Genomic DNA, 26297 nt, shown 5'->3' on the forward strand with positions numbered 1-26297 from the left:
ATCCAACAGTACTAACATGTACACTTTTATCAAAACAAAGTGTGATACGTAAAGAAAAGAAGAAAGATGTGTCTGCCTTCCTAAAGTATTTTGAAATTCCAGGTGATGTAAAGGAGTTTTACTAAGATGTCGTAGGAGTATAATGCATGGATGTAAGAGGGAAAACTTAACAAAAATGTGACTGACACGCAACACTTCTAGTATTATTCATTTCTTACTTGATGTAGTAGTGATGATAATGATGTAAGCTACACAATTATGTTATAATAATTATCACTGCTATTATTGTGTTACGCCACTGCATTTTTATTATTGTTTGTATTCTCTATAAAGTCAAAAACCATAAATTAAAAAAAAGATATATAAGATAAGTAAAAATATGCATTTTACAACAATGCAGGCATTTAATGAACACTACAGCGCATAAATAATTCTGTTGTGTGAAAAACTACACGGAATTAAAGAAGGCAGCATAACTGATATCAGCAATAATTGTAAGCATTTACCGACTTTAAAAAAACTGGAAAATCACACCTTAATATACTGTTATCAAAATTAAATATTAATATATTTCATTACAACGCTGGATTAATGTCATTGAGATGTAGAAGTCATGTAAAAATTCAAAGGGTCTAACATATCTATCTAGGTGAAAACACAAAAATTCATTTTATGAGAGACTCTATCTGTTGCATTTATCGAGTTTTGAAAAAAACGCTCCTGTGTTGGCACGAATCCTTGCACCCAGAATTAACATGTTAACTAGAAAGCATCAAAGCCACTCACAGCAATAAATGAGGTAACTTAAATCAAAGTCCACAAAGCTATCATTTATAAAAAGGTAAAAACACAATGTGTCTTAATTACAGAAAGTCAAAATTTTACGCTGGTATGATAAAAATTATTTCTACCAATTTTTATTATATTTTATTTATTTACCTATTTATTTATAATGAAATTGGTACAAACAATTTTTATTATACCAGGTAAAATTGTACAAACATGTACAGGCCTCTAGAACTCGCACTCAACGTAACCACTACCAGGTCGGTATATTCAGAGTTCTGATAGTCGTGAAGGCGAGTAAGGATCATAAGCAGACGGCGACAATAGAAAGGAACATTTTGCAAACCTCACACTGCCCCCAAATTCACTCAACAGAAGGAAGATACCTCACCATAGTTCTAAGATATACTTATATGGATATGGTATCTGTTCTTTTGGACATGTCCGAAAGAACAGACACTATATCCATATAAGTATATAGTTCTGGCAACACCGGCCATGACCTTCTTCTTCTGCGCAGATGCACACATATTCCCCGAACTCTTACGGGCCATGGTAAGCATGTCTTCCACGAGTATGAGTGTGTTGGGGTGGGACACTACGAATGTAGTATGTGGACATACAACGTGAGAATGTGAGTGTCGCGGGAGGCGTGCGCGAGATAGTCCCTGCAGTCGCGCTATCCTCTGTGCCCTCGCTGGCTCAGATGGATAGAGCGTCTGCCATGTAAGCAGGAGAGCCCGGGTTCGAGTCCCGGTCAGGGCACACATTTTCACCTGTCCCCGTTGATACATATGAACGCCCGTCAGCAGCTTAAGGTATTGATATAATTCTAATAGTTCTAAGACGTCAAGCTTCCCTCTTAATCAAGGCGACGCAGCCACAACCTTCCGCAGCAGGACTTAGCTTCGGCCGGCTCGTGTCATCCGTAGCCGCCAGGATGAAAATTTATTTTCGGATACGCGACTCCAAGCGGAATATTGAAGTCCAGTCGTCCGAATGAGAACTCGCACGGCTCAGGTCACAACACGCCGTTCGTGACGAGCACTTCCTGCTCCGCCGCCTGCCACCGCTCAACTCACTCCTCACACTGCCACTTGTTTACGTCAGAACGGCAAACCCTCCGCTAGAGGCAAAGATGGCATGCAGAAGACCTGTCGACACGGTACGGCTCAAATAATATAAGAGCCTCCATCGACGACACTGATACCACAGTCACAGCAACAGCCACTTCTCAGAGCCGGCCGCGGTGGTCTCGTGATTAAGGCGCTCTGTCCGGAACCGCGCGACTGCTACGGTCGCAGGTTCGAATCCTGCCTCGGGCATGGATGTGTGTGATGTCCTTAGGTTAGTTAGGTTTAAGTAGTTCAAAGTTCTAGGGGACTGATGACCACAGAAGTTAAGTCCCATAGTGCTCAGAGCCATTTGAACCATTTGAACCACTTCTCAGAGCAAGCGCCAGAAGACAAGTTTTTGTCGATGTTCTGATGAAAAAGAGTCTGCAGTAGGATTAACAGAGAAGCCCGTGACGTTTCCAAGTCCTATATCATGTAGACGCAGCAATGCTGCTGGATTCCTCAAAGTTGGACGAATACTCAAGACGTTTCCCAGAGACAGAACTTAATGTTGTTGTCCAGGCTTCCACCACGTTAGAGAAACCAAGACAGAGCTCTCGGTATTGTACCAACGACCAGACTTCGGGAATATTGTTGGAGTGGTATCTCCAATTCTGCAAGACAGCTTCTCTCAGGTAACAAAACTTCGGAAAACATTAGTGACAACACTGCTGAACCTGAAAGATGTTTTTCATCTGTGACGGGGACAAAGACCTTTCTTCAGAATACCATGTCAGAGGAACGACTTAATGCCCTCACAAGGCTCTCAACTGAGAAAAATATGGTAACCAACGTTGAGGGTTTCATCTTTAGAGTCAGATAAATTTTGCAGCAGAAAACAGCGACGAATGGACTTAATTTTTCGTCGCTGATTAAGTACATTAAACTATCAGTAATCCGGCCGTCATTAGTCCGGCCTCTCACTGCCAGTAATCTGGCCTCTAGTCGGTCAAGCAGAAATGACGTGCACAACAATTAATTATCGAGCGCAACAAATATATATATATATCTGAAACTGTGTCTTTCTTTGCAGCTTACTAGCTGGGCTTCTAAGAGGAAACGCGATATGATAGACTACAAAGAGAAACTCGACATTGTAAATAAGTTGAACCAAGGTTCTTTGCAGAAAGCCATTCCTGCTGAATACAACGTTGGACGAACAAGTGCTTATGAGATCAAGAAAAAGATGTTGTTATTCGACAGTACTCTACTCAAATGGAGAGCTAGGTGCAAAAACTGAAGGTTCTACGAATGAGTGCGAATGAAGAACTGGACGTAGCTGTTTGTAGATGGCTCATACAACAGCACAGTAAAGGAATTCCCGTCAGTGGCCCGATAAGAAAGGAAACAGCAGTTGCAGTTAACAGACAACTCGGCGGTAGTAACTTGTTTGCAGCAAGCTAAAGTTGATTATCAATCTGGAAAAATCGACATAGCGTTCGGCATCGTGATCAAAAGTATCCGGACACTCCCAGAAACATACGTTTTTCATATTAGGTGCACTGTGCTGCCACCTACTGCCAGGTACTCCATATCAGCGACCTCAGTAGTCATTAGACATCGTGAGAGAGCAGAACGGGGCGCTCCGCGGAACTCACGGGCTTCGAACGTGGTCAGGTGACTGGGTGTCACTTGCGTCATACGTATATACGTGGGATTTCCACACTCCTAAACATCCCTAGGTCCACTGTTTCCGATGTGATAGTGAAGTGGAAACGTGAAGGAACACGTACAGCACAGAAGAGTAAAGGCCGACCTCGTCTGTTGGCTGACAGAGACCGTCGACAGTTGAAGAGGGTCGTAATGTGGAAAAGGCAGACACCTATCCAGCCCATCACAAACGAATTCCAAACTGCACCAGGATCCACTGCAAGTACTATGACAGTTAGGTGGCAGGTGAGAAAACTTGGATTTCATGGTCGAGCGCCTGCTCATAAGCCACACATCACGCCGGCAAATCCCACACGACGCCTCGCTTAGCGTAAGGAGCGTAAACATTGGACGATTGAACAGTGGAAAAACGTTATGTGGAGTGACGAATCACGGTACACAATGTGGCGATCCGATGGCAGGGTGTGGGTAAGGCGAATATCCGGTGAACGTCATCTGCCAGCGTGTGTAGTGGCAACAGTAAAATTCGGAGGCCGTGGTGTTAGGGTGTGATAGTGTTTTTCATGGAGGGAGCTTGCGCCCTCTTGTTGTTTTGCGTGGCACTATCACAGCACAGGCCTACATTGATGTTTTAAGCACCTTCTTGCTTCTCACATCGATATCTCTCCTCAGTGCAGCACTCCGTGAAGAATGGACTTCCATTCCCCAAGAAACCTACCAGCACCTGACTGAACGTATGCCTGCGAGATTGGAAGCTGTCATCAAGGCTAAGGGTGGGCCAACACCATATTGAATTCCAGCATTACCGATGGAGGACGCCACGAACTTGTAAGTCATTTTCAGCCAGGTGTCCGGATACTTTTGATCACATAGTGTACCAGTCACCGGAGAAAGTCGCTCAGCTAACGACAAAAGACACAGACGAGTTTGCAAACAAGGTACGGAAGATAATAGAGGAAGATGATGTAACTGTTCATGCTTTGCACAATGCTGATGAAATGGGCCTGTTTTGTAAGATGCTTTGCTCTAAAATGTTAGATGCCAAGAACGAGAAGGAAGTTCCTGTAAACAAAAAACAGAAGAAGCGCGTACCATTAATGGCGTGTTGTGACGCAAATAGGACTCATAAATTGCCTGTCATGGTGACAGAAAATCCCAACATCTACCTTGACCCCCACAGAGGAACAGAACTACGCCAACAGCGTAATATTGTGTTCTGAAGAAAGCGTGGATGCAGGGAGAAATGTTTCTTTAATTTACGTCTATGGTCACAATTATTTTTTGTTTAACAGATTACCAGTTTTGGTCTTTAATGACCATTATCAGATCTGTTTCACAAAAACCGAAACCGGTAATCTGTTAAACAAAATAGACTGTGGCCATAGACGTAAATTAAAGAAACTTATTACATATACGGGTCACTGTGTTTTTTCGCGACGATGTCGCAGCTTGTGAAATTCAGGGAGAAATATTGTCTCGGCGATTCCCCGAAACATTTGTACCAGCTGCAACGAAAGAGCTGAAGAAGAAAAACAGCTTCCACTGAAAACTATGCTTATCACTGACAATGCTCACAGTCATCCTAATGTGACTCTAAAATCCGGTGGTATGCAAGCATTCTTTCTTCCACCCAATGTGACAACCCTGATTCAGTCCACGGACCAGGATTTTTGGACTCCATTAAATGTCACTTTTGGCATGCATTTCTTTTTCATGTTACCTTCCATTTGGGAAGTGTGTGAACTCAATGATTGTCATGTGACTTATAGAGTGCAGCAACCAGTCGTCCTTTCTTAGATATTATTACGCAAATCCAGATTTCGGCTAGTAGCTACCCATTTTCAATGCACTACTTTCTATTCTCAGTGAATGTAAGTGCCTGTTGTTCGGGCGTCAGTCACAGTTCTTTGAATACTTACATTCAGAAGCATTTCTTGTTTCTTAATGAACGACTGTAATAACGAGTCTGCCAAGGCCATGTTGAGGGTGTGGAAAGAAATCAACTTACATGATGTTGATTTCCAAATAGCAGACGCATGGGATAAAGTGATGGAACTACCTTAATGAAGAGCTGGAGAAAAGTCAACGCTTTTCCATCCGTTGAAGCAAAGTCGGAGGCAACGCTGAGCACAGCAATGAGTCGGTCAATTCGGAATCATCAGTTGATGACGCTTTGCAAATTGACATTTTCCATACGCTTCCAGGATGAGACGAAATTCTGAGGACCATGTTGCTAAGCGGCCGAATCAGGAGAACTTGGAGCTAGACCAAACTTTAACAAATGAAGAAATAATGAAAAGCTTGCAGGAAAGTAATGGTTCAAATGGCTCTGAGCACTATGGGACTTAACATCTATGGTCATCAGTCCCCTAGAACTTAGAACTACTTAAACCTAACTAACCTAAGGACACCACACAACACCCAGTCATCTCGAGGCAGAGAAAATCCCTGACCCCGCCGGGAATCGAACCCGGGAACCCAGGCGTGGGAACCGAGAACGCTATCGCACGACCACGAGCTGCGGGCGGAAAGTAATGATCAAAATGGTGATGAAGAGGACACAAGAGGAGCACAAAGATTTCTCACACTGCTGGTGATTAAGCAGCAGACATTTTCGTAGAGTACATTGTGCGAGAACCATGTACACGCAGCACCGATGTTAATGATTCTAAAGAGGTTGCGTGATAAAGCATGCCGCCGTCCCGGTATCATTATTACGGCAACTAAAAATTCTGGTCATGTTTCATTGTGAGTTATATTACTGTATATGTACACACTCAAGGATTAAGTTTTCCATGAAAATGAATGTTTCTTTGGATTTAATAAAGTATAGTCCCTATGTGTTAAATCTAAATTTCAGACGCTCTCAGAAATGCAGCACTTCCGCTAATCCGGCACAGATATGTGCAAGGAATGGCCTGATTAACAAGAGTCTAGTGTGCCACTTTTTATGTTAATATATTTTTTGTGAATTTATTTTCTTTTCATTTTTGTAATATTGTAGCACACTAATAAAATTTTGCACGAGCCGCCTCTGCATCTGAGGACTGTTGCGTTGCTTTGTGTTTGTGTTGTACAACTTGGTTATGGCATATTCCAGGCCGTTACAATGTTGAGATAGTATTATCCCAGATAAAAAGATAATTGAGTAGGAAATCGAATAAGTCGTATATACATTATTACCCTGTAACGAGCCACCGGTGGCCACGGATCCCTTATAACACAATGCATAACGTCGGAAGCTCTTTAAGACTGTTCGCAGGTGATGACACAATAATCAGCCAAAACATTATGATCACCTACCTAGTAGCTAGTATGTCCACATATGGCACGTATAACAGTGGCGGCGCGTCGTGGAATGGAACCAATGAGGCTTTGGTAGGTCACTGGAGGGAGTTGGCGCCACATCTGCACACACGCCACCTAATTCCCGTAAATTCTGCGGAGGGGGCCGATGAGCCATGACGATACGTTCAATCACATCCCAGATATGTTCGATCGGGTTCAGATCTGGTGAATTGTGGGTCCAGCACATGAATTGGAACTAGCCACTGTGTTCCTCGAACCACTCCACCACAATCCTGGCCTTGTGACATGGCGCGTTATCTTGCTGAAAGATGCCACTGCCGTCGGGGTACGTAATCATCATTGAAGGTGTGTGCGTGGTCTGCAGTCAGTGTACGACACTCCTTGGCCGTCATGGTGCCTTGAACGAGCTTCATTGGACCCATGGATGCCCACGTGAATGTTCCTCAGAGCATAATGGAGCCGCCACCAGCTTGTCTCTGTCCTGCAGTACAGGTATAAAGGAGCTGTTTCCCTGGGAGACGAGGATTCGCGCGCTCCCACCGCCATGATGAAGAAGGTGTAGGGATTCATCAGACAATGCAACGCTATGCCATTGCGCCAACGTCCAGTGCTGATGGACACATGTCCATTTCAGTCGCAGTTGTCGATGTCGTGGTTTTAACATTGGCACATGCGTGGGTCGTCAGCTGCGGAGGCCCATCGTTAGGAGTGTTCGGTGCACTGTGTGTTCACACACACTTGTATCTGCCCAGCATTTAAGTCTGATGTTAGTTCCGCCACAATTCGCCGCCTGTCCTGTTTTACTAGTCTGCCCAGACTACGACGTCCGTCATCTGTAATGAGGGGTGGTCACCGAACCCCACGACGTCAGGATGTGTTTTCACCTTTGTTTCGCCATGTGTTGAAGACACTCACCACAGCACTCCTCGAACACCCGACAAGTCGTGCAGTTTTAGAAATGCTCGTGCCGAGCCTCAAGAAAATCACAATCTGTCCTCGGTCAAACTCAGATAGATCACACACCTTCACCATTCTATCCATGGACAGCAAAGTCACTGATACTACATGCACTGTACATGTGTCTTAATAGCAGAAATTCCTCACCAGGTGACGCTGCTATCACATGGACGGGCTTATAACGATAGCAGGTCGGTGGTTATAATGTCCTCGCTGATCAATGTACATTCCATAACCGACGCAGATGTCTCTTATCTTGAAACTACAGCCAAGTTTCCTGCATTTTGAGGCATTCCTTGCCTCAACAAATTTTGGCAGTTGTCCAACATTATAAAACGTAACTTCTGAAACTGACTACAACACAGATCTTCTTGGCTTTTTATTCACATTTTCTGCAGCAGCTAAATCTTCACTGTCAGAGAAATTCACTGTACAAGGACATCCTCTTCTCCTAGCTACTGGCACGACATCTTAACGTTCTTATTGTTTACCAGTTAGTTTCATCAAACTCAGTAGGAGAATTTTCAGTCAAAAACGAGAATTCGCCATCTTCCCAATCAGATAATTTCGCACTGCTGTCATTAAAAAGAGATTCTGATTGTTTATCAGTTAATATTTTATGTATTGTTTATGATTGTAGAAATAAATTATTTCAGTATTCCATTATCGAAGACGAAACAGAATTTCATAAACATGCATATGATCTTAGGTTCACGTACGAGGACCTTCAGAAAACAGGTGATTTCATAGTAAGGACCAACATGTGGCAGACGTCCAGGGCAGTCATCGTCTTCAAGATCTTCTCGACCCTCTTTGAAACGTTTATACCACTCATAAACTCTTATCTTACACACAGTAGTTGCGCCAAAAGCCACAGTCAACATTTCGAATCCGCTGCTGCACTTTATTCCTTTTTTCAAGAAAGATTTAATGCAAATTCTTTAACTCCCTTTTTCGAAAGGAAAATTCGCCGATCACTCGAAAACCTATTAAACCTTTCCGACTGTCAACAGTAAACTAAATTTTCAAATCAGCCTAAAATGCAAACATACACCAGGAACATGTGTACCAACAAGACAAAAAAATTTGGAAATCAGATGTATAATAAAACAGTTTTTAAATAAATTTAAAAATTCGCCTGTACACAGCTTTCGATGTTGGAAGAGCTTTGTCATAAGACTTCCATATCTAGTGACAATTTGAAATCCTGCTGAGTTTTGTTTTATATGTCTTCTCTGTGCTGTATATTATATGAAGAAATTTCGTTCATTTTATGTGCGTAGTGTAAAAGACATATTTAAGCACTCCCTTACAGATTATAATTATTGAAACTATTTTCTATCATATTAATGAGTTAGTTATTATTTTCGATTAACAAAATACACATATGTGAAACTGTAAACTAAAAAAACAAAAAAAAACATGAATATAAAAGGTAAATGAACAATTTGGAACATGAATCAAATATAAAAAAATAAATAATTAGAATAGTAACGAATATTTAGATATTTTAATTAGGTATGTTGAAAATACCCAGACAGCACAATATGTACAGCATATTTTCCAAAAATGGTATTACAGAAACCAACTTTATTACACAGAGATGTACGTAGCTTGAAGGCTTCTATAACTTACGTTGTAACAAAAGTTTTCATTTTTCAAAATTAATTAACAATTGTATATATTGCAAAATTTCAAATTATTACAAGAGTTCATTATACAGTTTTCAATAACATTAATTACCTATCAGTTTTTATTTGAAAGACATCTTTTATATACCATTATTTCGAAGATATTCCCTCTAAATCTACAATGCCAAATTACCTTTTGGGGTGTGTTTTGCCCTGTAAAAGAGAAATAGGCCATAAACAAAACAATAGGCATTGCTTGTTTTGCCCCCTTTATACTGAAATATTGTCCTCGAAGGCAATTACTATTTATTGGTGGGTGTCAAATAATTTTTTGAAATTAATCTGATAGCAACCACATCGCCGGGCGAGAAAATACTGCGAGCAGCCGCCTCCGCCGCCGCTGCTGCTGCACAGCATAACCACAGCCGCGATCAAAGCAACCGCAGGCCTGCTGTTGTGTCCAATCCGACAACGCTGCCCTTGCTGGCGGTCTGGCAACAATTTATTGACACTGCTGTGTGATCCAAGCAACGTGATCGGACAATAATATGCTTGGGGACGACGAGTTCGATATGTTGTTTGAACTGAACGGAATCTGACGACCTTTAAGAATATCGGCTATCGGGAATACTGTTTTCGAACAAGACTATCAACAAGTGTTTAAACAACTACGAAAATAGTCGGTCACTTCTTCCCACTGATTTCATAAATGATATGCAGTGTGTTGTTTTAAAACGCTCAGTTATGTTTCATTATTTCTTATTTGCATGTTTCGACATGCCACAGGCTTATCACTAGATGATACTGAGCTATAGACCGCTGTTCCTCATGATATTGACGCACGCTTGTTCGATTTCTCTTTACTTGGGAGTGGCAGCTTCAAATACAGGGGCTGGAAGAAACATAATCGTTATAACTTGGGTGATACGTGAAGAAGATTTTGTAACATTAAGCTCCTATTCACCAAACGACATTTAAATGCTAAATAACATCACACACATCCATGTCCGGGGCAGGATTCGAACCTGCGACCGTAGCAGCCGCATGGTTCCGGACTGAAGAGCCTAGAACCGCTCGGCCACCACGGCCGACCAAGGGCAGTAGCTAAAAGTAAGTTAAACTACCGACCGTTCGGGAATCTTGCATGACTTGTTTGAAAAAAAAAAGTCTAAAATTTCTTTAAAGTTGGTTTATTGTCTCTAAAAGAAGGAAAATAGCTATCAAGTTCGTATTTAATATCCCGACACTAATTATGCAATGTTACTGACTGTCTCTGTACCTAGTTCACACCCAAAAGCAGCCAGAAGATATTTAGTTCGACCCGATATTGCAAACGTCCTGAACATTCACTGACCCACGACTACTTCCGAGTTAACACATTCAGTCGTTCAGTAGTCTTCCCATGAAGAAGTGCTCCCCATAATGTCTTGTAATTTGCACGAAGCACGCGACGTGGAGTTTATATGCGACTTAAAAGGTTCACACGCGAAATCTCCTAAAATAAATCACTCACATTGCTCAAACTTTCTCAAAATACTCAACACTGTACTTACTATTCATCATCTACATGAGAAAAGATCAAACGAGCAGATTTATTCGTTTTGGTACAAATTTCATCAGCGCGATTTACCGTTGGTATTTACCAGAAGACGGCTCCCGAGCGACTATATCGATTTATAGAGCTGAGGCACAAAGCCGTACTCAAACGCGCGGGAAATGCTGAATTCCTATTGGCTAGTACGTTAAGCAGCCAATCAGATAACTCGAGCACTTCTATACTCGCGGTATTTTTAACATCAGCCAATCAGATTACCACACGTAATTTCGGCTAGAAATTTCGTAATTCCGGAACTGAATAAAATTTAATGAAAACAAAATACGACTCCTTTCTACAAAATAAATTACTAATAAATTTAATATTCCATGCCCCTTCTGGCTGCCTTTTACAAAATCAAGCTTACTTGGGCACAAGTTCTCCTATTACACAACTACTTTCTCACACTTACATTTACATAGTTTTAATAAACTATTACATTCTCACTTTGCGTATATCCTCCATTCACGCTCTGTCTCTCACAAACAAAATGAAATAATTTTCCAATGTACTGTTAATTACGTCAGAAATCTGTGGCAACGGAACTAAAGAAAATTCCAGAAAATTAGATTATATGAACCTATACTCTTGGTTGTAGTTTCAGTTGATACTTTAGATGAATACGTTACAGTCCCTAACACTGTTTCACAATGCCAGCCTAGTTGTCATGTGTTTTAGGTAAAAATTTATATCTCCGAAAGTACTGAAGTTATTGATTTGAAATTTTAGCAGTATGGTCCTGTTATCAATAGAATTTTGTACACCAAGTATGAAAAAGATCGATTAATATTTAATAGTATTTGTTCAGATACATAGAGGGTATGTGTAACGTATTGCATGCAGCGTTAAGCAAATACACCGCCCACTGGGCCCAATAGCCAGCGTCAGCTGTGCCAGCGTGAGAACGAACATCCGCTAACCTCCCGGCTCCACAGCAAGCTACGCTTTCAATGCAAGGAGACAACTCGTACTAATTTGCTATGTTCCACGCTGCTCAAATGGATTACAAAATTACTTGTCTTCTTTGTAAGAAACGGAAACCTCCACAGAAAAGCAATCGAGATGCAGAAAGCCAAAATATTCTGGTCCAATGTGAAGGGCAGAATGAGAACAGACATAACGACACAAATCGAAAACGTAGCTGATAACATAGACAAGCACGAAAGCAAGATGGACAGTAAAAACGCCAATAGTAAGCATAATGGGAGAGAAAGTGTGGAGTTTCTGGAAGTGGTTCAGAAGAGAGGAAAACGAGTAGCATGCCTACCTCTAGACAAGGATGACGTAAATAACGGCGTAATATCAAATTCAGAAAAAGTTGAAAGTGCAGTAAATGCAAGGTGTGATAGCACGCAACTCGTACTAGCGGAGCGTGATAGCACGTAACAGCCAAGAGAAGATCATAGAACCTACAGATGGCGATGGGAACTATGAAAAGGATACAAACAGTGATGGACATGACATGAAAAATGGGAGTAGTTTATGGCCAGACCGGCGGCCTGTTTACGAAATGTGTGAAAATGCAATGAGACTGGCTAAATCAGAAGATATGAATGTGTTAACCATAGCAATAGAGCACCTGGTTAGGCCCAGTCATCCAAAAGACTGTACCATAAATTTTCCTGTCATGGAGGAAGTTGATCTTATTCAGTTCAGTGTCAACAGCTTGCTTACAAATACGAAGGAACTGCAGACTCTACTTGATGTCGTCTTTAACATGAGACAGAAGACAATTGATACTGAGCATCTGTACAGGCAATTAGTGATGACACATAGCTGAATTGGATATGATTCCAAATTACACAGGCCCCATAGCGATGTGCCCGTTGCGTTCACTTACAATCAAATAGCCCAACAATGGCAATGGAAGAGATACAAATGATTGAAATCAGCCAGATAGATAAATGCGATGCGCAGTGCCATTGTGGTGCAGGAACTCGGAAACGTATTGGAGGAGTTGGACGTACACATACTATGTATACACGAGCCATATACCAGAAACGGGGCACTACCCCACATGGCAATTACAATACAGATCATAACATCAAGTCAGCATCCAATGGCCGCGATTATGGTGCCAGGCAAAGACATAACAGTGACAAAGGTGCATCAACTCTGAGACAAACAGGGGGTGACAATAGAAATAATGACTGTCTTAGTAAAATTTTACATAATTAACCAATATTTTCAGTACGGTCAGTTGATACAGCAGCAATATTGAACCGACACGACAGACACATTTTCGTAATGGATGAAAACGCGAAATCAACATTGTGGCATAGTAGAGTAACAGAAGAAAGAGGAAAAATGGTTCAAATTGCTCTAAGCGTTATGGGACTTAACATCTGAGGTCATCAGTCCCCTAGACTTAGAACTACTGAAACCTAACTAACCTAAGGACATCACACACATCTGGCTGGCACACTGGACTCGAGTTCGGGAGGACGACGGTCCAATCCCGCGTCCGGCCATCCTGATTTAGGTTTTCCGTGATTTACCTAAATCGCTCCAGGCAATTGCCGGGATGGTTCCTTTGCAAGGGCACGGCCGACTTCCTTCCTCTTCCTTCCCTAATCCGATGAGACCGGTGGCCTCGCTGTCTGGTCTCCTCCCCAAAAAACAACGTAACAACCCACTACACACATCCATACCCGAGGCAGGACTCGAACCTGCGACAGTAGCAGCAGCGCTGCTCACAACTGAAGCGCCTAGAACCATTCGGCCACAGGGGCGGCGAAGAAAGAGGACTCTGCCTTCAGGACATTATACAAGAACTTGACCTTCATGTAATCAACACGCCACTCAGTCCACCTACTTTCCAAAACCGAAGAAACAACAATATAAACAACTTCTACACCAAACGGGAGTAGAAAAACGGGACCCGTACATTAAGAACCAAATGGTAAAGATGTTTGGGGTTTTCCATGCTAACTTCCAACAAATACGGTTAGATCATGCACTGTATTATCAACCCCGATGACGACAGACTGGGAAACATCAATGCAGTACCTACTCAGAACTTTGTTGTCGGATGATACAACGATGGAAGACAGAATTCCATCAACATCTTCACTCTGAATTACTAGAGCAGCATGTGAATAACTGTTGTAATTACATGTGCCAGGGTGAAAGTGAGATTGGCAATAACGAAGTTCAGGGAGAAGAAATAACCAGGACCTTATAGAATACGGGCAGCAATGTTTCATCAGCTAGTGGACGAAATTCTGCCATATATAATAGCGTTATTCAATTCATGTCTTTTGCAGGGTCGGGTGCCCAGAATATGGAAAATCTTGAATATCGTTATACTGAAAAAAGGGGAAGACAAAGACTCAAGAGAACCGAAATCTTCCAGACCAACATTCTTGGTACAGGAAATACTTCTGTGCCGCGGACTGAGGGACCAAAGACAGCTAGTAGGCATGAGCCCCATGCAGTAAGATTTCAGGAAAGGGAAATCCACCGAGGATGCGATAAATCACGCCATGAATATTGTGAACACCTCAGACAAGTACTGGGTGATCAGAAAGTCAGTATAAATTTGAAAACTGAATAAATCACGGAATAATGTAGATAGAGAAGTACAAATTGACACACATGCTTGGAATGACATGGGGGTTTTTTAGAGCCAAAAAAATACAAAAGTTCAAAAAATTTCCAACAGATGGCGCTTCATCTGATCAGAATAGCAATAATTAGCAGCATTACGCCTTGTGCTCGGTCGGCCACTACGCGGTCTATCGTCTAAACAACCCGTGGCTTCGAACTTCGAAATCATTCTCGCCACAGCTGCATTTGTCAACGGGCCTTTACCCGTTCGAATCCCCTTCCTATGGCGATAAGACCGTAACGCTGAACTAGCACATTCCCCATTCTGATAATACAGCTTCACTAAAAGCGCCTTTTCAGGTAACTTCAACATCCTGCGACTGCTGGCGCATCTGATACTCTCTCATTACAGCTCCTTTTATACATGATTGTCATGCGCAGTCACTGACGTTTTGCTGTCCAGCGTCATCTGTCGGACATTTTGTGAACTTTGCTTTTTTTTTGTTCTAATAAAACCCCATGTCATTCCAAGCATGTGTGTCAACTTTTACCTCTCTATCTACATTATTCCGTGGTTCATTAAGTTTTTAAATTTATACTGAATTTTTGATCACCCGGTACGTTTAGGCATAGTGATTGATATTGCTGGGGCGTTTGGTAATTTGTGGTGGCCTGTCCTGTTCAAAGGACTGAAACAGGTGGACTGTCCAACGCGTCTCTATATGAGATTATTGCACAGGCAGGAAAGTGTAATTACAATGTCCTAGAAAGAAAACTGTGAAAGACATCACCAAAGGCTACCCAAAGGCGCTGTTTGTGGTCCGGAGCGCTGTGATGTAGGCGTAGAGCCATTATTGAACCAGCTTCAGAGTATAACAAACAGTAGAGGCTGCATCGCCTTCGCAGAGGATCTGCTTATTGTAGTATCTGCTAACACAAGGGCTAGATTAGAGGAAAATAGTAGCGTAGTTTTCGAAAGACTAAGCAGGTGGCGTGCAGGGAAGACACTAAAGATAGCAGTGCGCAAAACAATCTATATGTTACTAAAAGGGATATTATCAAGAACGAGATGTTCCACAAGCAGAATGAATTACCAACTTGTGAAAATAAAAGGATTATATAGGTAACTTGGAATTAACATCGACGAAACCTTCATGCACATGTAGAAATCATCTGCCAGAGAGCCTTTAAAATACTAAATGAAATAGCAAGAATTGTCCAAAGACGATTTCAGATGCCACTAAGTGCAATAAGAACGTACCACAACGCTATCTTACTCGCTATTGTGGGCTACGAGTCGAGCGTTTGGGCTCATAGAGCCAGAGAGGTAAGAAAAAAAAGCGCAAATATGATAAGCTAAAGAAGATACTGGGCACAAGAGCCGTATCGAATAAGGAAATAAATGCATGCATTGATAGGGAATGACAAGAAATTTGAGGAAGGGCAGAAACGGAGGGGGGGGGGGGGGGGGGATAACCTATCAGTTCCTTCCTGACATAAAAGAAAGAACAAGAATGACATACTTTCTTCCGACCAAGGGAGCTATACGCTACCTGCCGGGACATGGTCCGTATCCCAACTACTTACCAAAAATACAACTCACCACAGGCACTTGTCAGTGTGGAGCAATTTGTAGCCCGGATCACATCGTCTGGGACAAGATATTACAGTGCAGGACAGTATCGTTTTTGGAAATGCAACAGTGTATACTACAACAAGGAATGAGGAACTGAGGCATAAGCTGAACTCACTCACAGTTAATTATGAACTGCAGGCCTACATGGCTGAGGGACAACCAGGAAGAGGCTGTCGTTCATAGCAACGAGAGGCACCACGGCAGAACACCCACCCTCAACAATCTTCTGCAAGCAGTGAGGCAATGGGCGTCAGGGAGTAAGGACTTAATGAGACCCTGACACCCCTCTCCCAATCTCTACACTTTGGATGGCACAGCAGCATAGCCACTGTGAATCCTGAATTGCGCCTCAGCGGGCCAAGGCCTAACCATCCAGACAAGTGAGAGATCCAGCTTGATTCTAGTACCAAGTACAGCAGTGTAATGTAGTGTTGTGTAGTGTAGTGCTGTGTAGTATAGTGTAGTAGTAGTAGTAGTAGTAGTAGTGTAGTCCAGAATCATAAATTACAAAATTTGTGATCTACCAATGCCACATAGTGTAATAGATAAGTAGTGTGTTCTTTCTGGATTCCGAATGAACAGATATCTGTGCGCCAAATGGCCAGATGGTCAAATGGTAGTATGAAAACTTCTTTTTTGTTATTATTATTGTTTTTTTTTGTTTTAATGTAGTTATTCTATGTAGATTTCTCCCCCTTAAACATCACAATGCTTGGTTATTACTAATACATATGTTAAAATATTATGTGCTTTATTCATGCCCATTCATGTGCAACATTCGGTCTGTTTTCATGTGGATAACAGACTAAAACAAAATAGCCAGTAAATGAATAAATAAATAAATAAATAAATAAATGTTACTCCAGCCTCTCCTCTCCTCACTTCTCTAGGGCAAGTGAGGTATAAACGACAAGAAGTTCAAAAGGCTGTTATGTTATTAGCAGAGGGAACTGCCACAGCCTTCATGCGTGCCAGATTTCTTGATTATCATAATTTATGACCCACTATCATAACACAGGTACCTTATCTTAATTGCAATAATTTATGACTCAAAATAGCCACCAACTGTCAAATGTATATTTAGCCTCATCTTAATGGTTATTATTAATTACCCACGATCACAACATGGCTGTGTCTACATATACATTTTTTTATCTTAATTACTATGAGTTGTGACCCAAAAATGATGTCACCGTCAAATAATGGCTGCTCATACATTTTGACAGGACTTTTCTATCTAATCGAAATGCTTTCTTGTGTTTCCCAGCATTCTGCTTGCCATCACATTGTCCTCGTCATGTATAAGAAATGGTATTTTTACCCTGACACCATGTTTTGTAGAGACCATTTTAGATATCCAACTCAGCTGCCCTAGTCAACCTACTGCACTGGACTTCAAGAACTGACGCTCCAATTACAGCAGATGGCTTTCCTCTTTAAGTTCCATAATGCTACCACTGCTGTAGCGATCTGAAAGAGTCGTCAGGTGCATTTTCTCTTCGTTTTGCTAGATATCTGCAGTTACGTTTTTGAAGTTCATATCTGGAGTCGTCCATAATAAATTGATTTTACGTACCCATTTGATAGAGCTGTCTCTGCTTAGTGAAATGTGATATTCTTTTAATCGAAATGTGTTAACAGGGACATTAAAACAGGAAGAAACTCAGTACTCCATCAGAGCAAAGCACAGCACACTCCATTACGATCGCCACGCAAGCGTAGATATTAACACCCTGTCGGAGGTTCGAGTCCTCCTTCGGGCATGGGTGTGTGTATTGTCCTTAGCGTATGTTAGTTTAAGTTAGATTAAGTAGTGCGTAAGTTTAGGGACCGATGGCCTCAGCAGTTTGGTCCCATAAGACCTTTCCACAAATTTTTCCATAGATATTAACACCCTACACCCACTGATGGATCCCTGTCAACTAATTACCAAATAAAATCGGATGTGTAATACAGCCGTCATCCTGTCCAATAAGAGTATATCCTCTACTCATTTGTGGTCCGTATGGAAACTATCATACATTTCTAAATGGTATATACAGGGTGATTTAGCTGACCCTACCTATGGATTCTATGCACACCACAACACCTTCAAAAACCGTGCATGAGATTTTAATATTCTCTAACACGTAAATTATTAGTCCCATACAAAAAACGAACAGGACGTTTTTGTAAGAAATTTAATTTAGTTAAATTTTGCACTGGGATACGTTTTCGCTGGAGGCCATGGTTTCCGGTTATTCATGAAAAACGCGTTTGAAGGTCACTTTTGTACATTTTTCTTGCATAATTCCTAAACTAAGGCCTCGAGAGAAAACGTATCTCAGTACAAAATTTAACCACATTAAATTTCTACAAAAATAGCGTTCTCATGTTTTCTGTATGACTAATAGTTTGCGTGTAGCGAGCGAGATAATATGAAAATCATGTGCACGGTATTTGACGGCGGTGTGGGTTGCATAAAACCCCTAGGTTGGGGCAGCTGAATCACCCCATATGTAGCCACAGATATAACGAAATACGGTTATCTTTCCGTACAACAGTACTTAGATTGCGTGGAAGAGTGAACCAAAGACTGCTAACCACATGGAAGAAGATATGGTAAATCTGTACTAAAAGAGATTGTCGACGCTACACCTGTCAATCTTTTTGTGGTATTGCTGTGTGGTATGGAATACCTAGCAGATAGGATTGATAATTCCTTAGTGAAGGACACGACCGAGTTACCTCCCTCTTTACTGTATTACAATAGACAACATTGTAAGCTTTTTTTTAAGGTGGAGCTATTGTCTATACTGAAAAATGAGATGCGTAACACCTTGTGATGTGTGACTGAGAGTACACTAGCCCATGCCCCTACCGTTTCTGTGGGAAGAATGATTGTTGGTAAACCTTCGCACTAGATCTAACTTCTCATGACGGCCGTTTCGTGAGACGTATGTGGCAGGAAGTAATAAACTGCCCAGAAACTACTCTCTCGATCTTTCAACAGAAGTCATGTCCAGATGTACAATGCATCCCTCTTACAGCATCTAGCACAAGAGTCACGCTAACTAAATCATCGTCTGCATGTCGCTTTTCGTTGGACCTTGTCTCTCCCTTCTGTTAATATGACCTGATAAGGGTTCCAGGCTGTCTAGCAATATTCAAAAGATCTGTTGGACAAGTGTTTTGTAGGCTCCTCCTTTCGTGGATGAATGACATACCTTCAGGATTCCTTCAATGAATTTGAATCAGGCATATGCTTCTATAACTATAAGCTCTATATAGTCATTCCACATTAGCTCCCTCAGGATGATTACTTCCAGAATTTTACAATTATAAATACGCATAACTCACAGCTCACTGGTACTGAGGAAGAATACTGTACCAATCAGCATTCAATTAAACCATATCTAAAGGAGCCAACTTGTACACACTGAAGCGCCAAAGAAACTGATATAGGCATGCATATTCAAATACAAAGATATGTAAACAGGAAGTCGGGAACGCCTATATAAGACAACAAGCGTCGGGAACAGTTTTTAGATCGGTTCCTGCTGCTACAATGGCAGGTTATAAAGATTTAAGTCAGTTTGAACGACCATTTCAAGAGTGTATCTTGAGTATCAGGAATCCGGTAAAACATCAAATCTCCAACCTCACTGCGCCCGGAAAAAGATCCTGCAAGAACAGGACCAATGACGACTGAAGAGAATCGTTCAAGTGCAACCCTTCAGCGAATTGCTGCAGATTTCAGTGCTGTGTCATCAGCAAGTGTCAGCATGTGAATCATTCAACAGAACATCATCGATATGGGCTTTTGGAGCCGAACGCCCATTCGTGTACCCTTGAGGACTGCAGGACACAAAGCTTTACGCATCACCTGGAACTGTCAACACCAACATTAGACTGTTGATGACTGGAAACATGTTGCCTGCGGCCCTATGCTGTATCTTTCCGCCATATTGCAGATCGATTCGGTACGCTAGCGCACCGAACGGTCTTGTTTTCGAAACAGAACCCCAACATTATTCATTACGTATTTCGAAAGTGATGCCGAACGGTCCTAGCGAACCGAAACGCTGTTGTCAGTTCTCCACGCGCCAGCCAATGAAAAGCAATCAGCCTCAGATCCGCCCATGCGCACTGCAGCGCCACAGCTGCACGAACTCGAAGAGGATAACAGCCGACACAGTACCGAAAAGTATTATTAGAGTATTTAATTCTGTTCGAATTTCGCTGACCATGGGCTTCCATGAATGCATGATAACGATAGAGTATTGATTGTGTTTTGGAAACTGTCGTAAATGTTACATTATGTCATTTTATTCTCATTCACATTGACATCTTGTTTTGGATTTTACATTTCGGAATATGAGTTAGGAATGGAGTGTAGTACCACAGTGTACAAATACATCTATAGAAACACCCGAAAAATTCATCATTTTTTTCTGTTTTCCGTCGTTCTTTAGTTGCTTTAAAATTCATGGAGATACATCCTGTCTATGCAACTAATTGAAGGCAGTTTGTTTATTGCCATTGGCGTTTCGCTTCCTTTATTCGTGATGATGCTTCGCAAATAAAAGAAGCGAAACCCGTATGGGATTAAACTGCCTTCTGTTAATTGCATACCCGGAACACATCTATAAGAGACCAAAAAATTGTTTAAGAGAGTGTCAAAGACTAAGAAGATGCATGGAATGTGGTTGTAGCTCGCTTCTAGAGATTCAGATGATGAAGTAGCCTACTTCCCTATATGATACATCAATGATTTGGCTCATAAAAATAAATTTTAAAAATTCTTTTCCAAGAGCATGTCGCGTGTGCAGTTTATAATATGCATCTGATGAATCAGAATGTTACGTATATGGTGGTGTAGTCTGAAAATATTGTGAGAGGAATCTTTCATCTCTGTCTACTGTTGTTAACGATGGTTGGTGACACTTCGCTCTCAGCTTCAGGCTGTGATGGCTTCGGTAACGCAGCTTGAGGCTGCAGTGGATGGGCATCACTGTTGTGGGCCGGCCGTGGGGATCCAACGGACGTTCAGCACGTCCGAGTCCTCCAATCGGTCCTCACCGGTGGCCAGCCCAGTTACTGCTAACACTGAGGTTGACCACTCACCTGTGGTCGAGTGAGGTAGCCCCAGGGCGTAGGAGGTGGCGAAAGACTTCCCAGGCGGCCTCACGTTAGGCCTCTGCAGTTTGTCCGACAAACAGGTTTCAGGTGCTGTCTGTGGCTGATGCTGTCGCCTGACCTGTTCCAGAGGAAACCTCTCACCCTGCAAGATATGGACAATCACAGAGGGTGGGACTGTTGATAGTTGGAAGCTCCAACGTTAGGCGCGTTATGGGGCCCCTTAGGGCCATGACTGCCAAGAAGGGAAAGAAAACCAATGTGCACTCTGTGTGCATACCGGGTGGAGTCATTCTAGATGTGTAACGGGTCCTCCCAGATGTTATGAAGATCACAGGGTGCAGCCAACTGCAGATGGTTGCTCACGTCGGTACCAATGATGTGTGTCACTTTGGATCAGAAGAGATTCTCTCTGGTTTCGAGCGGCTAACAGAAGTGGTAAAGGCTGCCAGTCTTGCTTGCAAGATCAAACCAGAGCTGGCCATTTGCAGCATACTCGACAGGACCGATTGCAGACCTCTGGTAAAGAGCCGAGTGGAGTGTCTGAATCAGAGGCTCAAACGGTTCTGCGACCGTGTAGGCTGCAGATTCCTCGACTTGCGCCAGAGGGTGCTTGGGTTTCGGGTTCCGCTGAACAGGTCACGTGTCCACTATACGCAGGAGGCGGCTACACGGGTAGCAGGGGCTGTGTGGTGTGGACTGGGCGGTTTTTTTTAGGTTAGAGGGTCTCGGGAAAACACAAGATGGGCTTCAGTCACAAAGGGTGCATGCTGAACACAGGAAGAACAAGGATACAGGAACCGCTGGTATAAAAGTTGTAAATTGTTGTAGCTGTGTTGGAAAAGTAACAGTGCTCCAACCCTAATAGAAAGCACTGATGCTTAAATCGTTGCAGGCACTGAAAGCTGGCTAAAGCGGGGTATAAGCTCAGCCGAAATTTTTGCGAAGAACCTATAGGTTTTCCGAAAGGATAAGCTAAACACGGTTGACGGTGGCGTGTTTGTTGCTGTTAGAAGTAGTTTATTTTGTCGCGAAATTGAAGTAGATACGACCTGTGAGTTAGGATGGGCAGAGGTCATTGTTGGCAACCGGAATAAAATAATAATTGGAAGCTTTTACCGACCTCCCAATTCAGATGATACACTTGCTGAAAGGTTCAAAGAAAACTTGAGTTTGATTTCAAACACGTACCCCGACTAATACGATTATAGTTGGTGTTGCCTTTAATTTACCCTCGATGTTGGCGAAAATAAATGTTTAATTCCGGAGGTACACATAAAATATCATCCGAAATTGTGCTAAACGCATGCTCTGAAAATTATTTCGAGCAGTTAGTTCATGAGCCCATGCTAATAATAAACTGTTGTGAAAACACACTTGACCTCTGAGCAACAAATAATCCTTAGTTAATAACGAACATCAAATCCGATGCGCCGGCCAGTGTGGCCTAGCGGTTCTAGGCGTTTCAGTCTGGAACCGCGCGACCGCTACGGTCGCAGGTTCAAATCCTGCCTCGGGTATGGATGTGTGTGGTGTCCTTAGGTTAGTTAGGTTTAAGTAGTTCTAAGTTCTAGTGGACTGATGACCTCAGAAGTTAAGTCCCATAGTGCTCAGAGCCATCTGAACCATTTGAACCAAAACCGATACAGGCATTAGTGAACAAAGGGTTGTCGTAGAGACTGAATATTGTAACCCCCAAATCCTCTAAAAATAAACGAAAAATACACGTATTCAAAAAAGCAGATAAAGATTCACTTGACGCCTTCCTGAGAGACAATCTCCACTCCTTCCAAATTAATAATATAAGTATAGACTAGATGTGGCTTGAACTCATAGAAATAGTATCGGCATCAATTATTGCCAAATAAATTAACAATCGACGGAGCTGATCCTCTTTGGTACACAAAACGGGTTAGAACACTGTTGCAGAAACAACGACACAAACATGCCAAATTTAAACAGACGGAAATCCCCAAGATTGGCGGTGTTTCACAGAAGCTCGAAATTTAAGGCGGACTTCAATGCGACATGATTATAACAGTTTCCACAACGAAACGTTATCTCGAAACCTGGCAGAAAATCCAAAGAGATTCTGGTCGTATGTGAAGTATGTTAGCGGCAAGAAACAATCAATGCCTTCTCTGCGCGACAGCAGTGAAGATACTATCGAAGACAGTGCTGACAAAGCAGAGTTACTGAACACAACCTTCCGAAATGCCTTCACAAAAGAAGACGAAGTAAATATTACAAAATTCGAATCAAGAACAGCTGCCAACATGAGTAATATAGAAGTAAATATCCTCGAAGTAGTGAAGCAACTTAAATCACTTAATAAAAGCAAGTATTCTGGTCCAAACTGTATACCAATTAGGTTCCTATAAGAGTATGCTGATGCATTAGCTCCATACTCAAGAATCATATACAACCGTTCGCTCGACGAAAGATCCGTAGCCAAAGACTGGAAAGTTGCACAGGTCACACCATTATTCAAGAAAGGTATTAGGAGTAATCCACTAAATTACAGCCCCATATCATTAACGTCGATATGTAGCAGGATTTTGGAGCATATATTGTGTTAAAAGATTATGAATTACCTCGAAGAGATCGGTCTATTGACACACAGTCAATATGAGTTTACAAAACATCGTTCTTATGAAACACAACTAGCTCTTTATTCGCGTGAAGTGTTGAGTGCTGTTAACAAGGGATTTCAGATCGATTACGTATTTCCGGACTTCCGGAAGGCTTTTGACACTGTACCTCACAAGCGGCTTGTAGTAAATTGGGTGCTTATGGAATATCGTTTCAGTTATGTGACTAGATTTGTGATTTCCTGTCAGAGAGGTCACAGTTCGTAGTAATTGACGGAAAGTCATCGAGTAAAATAAAAGTGGAAAAAATTGGAAATTTGTGGTAAGGTCTCATGGGACCAAACTGCTGAGGTCATCGGTCCCTAAGCTTACGCACTACTTAACCCAACTTAAACTAACAACACACACACCCATGCCCGAGGGGGGACTCCAACCTCCGACGGGGGGAGCCGCGCGGGCAGTGACAAGGCGCCTTAGACGGCACGGCTACCCCGCGCGGCAAACAGAAGTGATTTCTGGCGTTCCCCAAGGTAGTGTTGTAGGCCCTTTGCTGTTACTTATCGATATAAACGATTTGGGAGACAATCTGAGCAGACGTCTTTGGTTGTTTGCAGATGACGCTGTCGTTTATCGACTAATAAAGACATCAGAAGATCAAAACAAACTGCAAAGCGATTTAGAGAAGACATCTGAATGGTGCGAATATTGGCATTTGACCCTAAATAACGAAAGGTGTGAGGTCATCCACATGAGCGCTAAAAGGAATTCGTTAAACTTCGGTTACACGATAAATCAGTCTAATCCAGAGACTATAAATTCAACTAAATACCTAGGAATTACAGTTACGAACAACTTAAATTGGAAGGAACACACACAAAAGAAAGGCGTTTTTCGTTGCGACGGAATCTTCTCACGAAATTCAAGTCACTAGCTTTCCCCTCCGAATGCGAAAATATTTTGTTGACACCGACCTACATAGGGAGAAACGATCACCACGATAAAATAAGGGAAATCAGAGCTCGCACGGAAATATATAGGTATTCGTTCTTTCCGCGCGCTGTACGAGTTTGGAATAATAGAGTATTGTGAAGGTAGTTCGATAAACCCTCTGCCAGTCACTTAAATGTGATTATCAGAGTATCCATGTGGATGTACATGTAGATGTAGATAGACATGTAACCATGTTGTAGTCACTTGGTGGTGAATTAATATATGACCAGAAAGGTACTAAACTTCTCTCATCATTAACTGTGCTACTGAAAGACTGCAAAATATCAAGTGGGGATACTTACCACACATCCACAATATATCATGCAAGAGGGGTGTCAGTGTATCAAATGGAATACTGATTTTGTTTAAATCTAGAAGAGTAATTTGTTGTAATGCATTGCTTGACGTATCTTCAGATATTTCAATATCTGAAGTTCCATGATACCTAAGTGACCTACTTCTGTTACAGTGGGAGCAAATGTAAGCCTCTGGGCCTCTTCTGATATTTCGAGAACTGAGAATGGCCTGATGCATTTGATACCCTCAAACTACGAAAGGTATTACTGCCATTGATAGTGGAAACAATGAAATCCACACTGTCGAATACATATTGACAACATGTTAAACTTAAGACAGGCTCTTCAGTGTGGAAGACAGTTGACAGTTCCAGCAGTTAAGCGTTTTACGCAATGGATTATTTAACAACTGCAAATAAATACTCACTTAATAAACTGATGACATCTCCACTATATAAGCATGAGCTCAGCGAAGTTATTTTGTCTGCTCACATGAGAGATTTGCACAGGAAACGCTGGGGAGGTATAGTCTGTCTATAAATTGAAAAACTAGCAGCATTCGTGGGGGGCAAGGGGGGGGGGGGGGAATTGCGTTTCGTGGAAGAACGCTACAGTGTCGTAAAGGATGACCAAGAATAAATTTCGCTCTTGCATTGTAGAACTATGTGCAGAGATTTATGTAAATTCTGTCCATATGCGTTTCTTGCGTTTGTATTAGTACTAATTCATATCTATGTTCCCTTTATTTTGCAGACATATGAAGGAGGCAAGTGCGTGGCTAACCTCCGGCGACCTGTCTTCCCTCACGCTTCTAACCTTCACCCACGCCTTTCCACCCACTTACACCCCCAGAACAAAATTCTTACCATAATACAGTTCTACTGCACTTAGATATAGTATAAACATTTAATACACTACTGGCCATTAAAATTGCTGCACCACGAAGATGGCGTGCTACAGACGCGAAAATTAACCGACAGGAAGAAAATGCTATGATATACAAATGATAAGCTTTTCAGAGCATTCACACAAGGTTGGCGCCGGTGGCGACACCTACAACGTGCTGACATGAGGAAAGTTTCCAACCGATTTTTCATACACAAACAGCAGTTGA

The 26297-nt window shown here is 42.0% G+C and overlaps 1 protein-coding gene and 1 non-coding gene across 2 annotated transcripts in view; both read left to right on the plus strand.

Moving 5' to 3' along the window:
* The window catches only part of LOC124722899 (trimethyllysine dioxygenase, mitochondrial), a 488590-nt gene that overhangs the window by 121923 nt on the left and 340370 nt on the right, over nt 1-26297 (plus strand). The window lies entirely within an intron of this gene.
* On the plus strand, nt 1477-1551 carry Trnat-ugu. Its single transcript has one exon. It is a non-coding gene; the product is annotated as a tRNA-Thr (tRNA).

The sequence above is a fragment of the Schistocerca piceifrons genome, chromosome X, assembly GCF_021461385.2.
Source record: "Schistocerca piceifrons isolate TAMUIC-IGC-003096 chromosome X, iqSchPice1.1, whole genome shotgun sequence".
NCBI classification, from domain to species: domain Eukaryota; kingdom Metazoa; phylum Arthropoda; class Insecta; order Orthoptera; family Acrididae; genus Schistocerca; species Schistocerca piceifrons.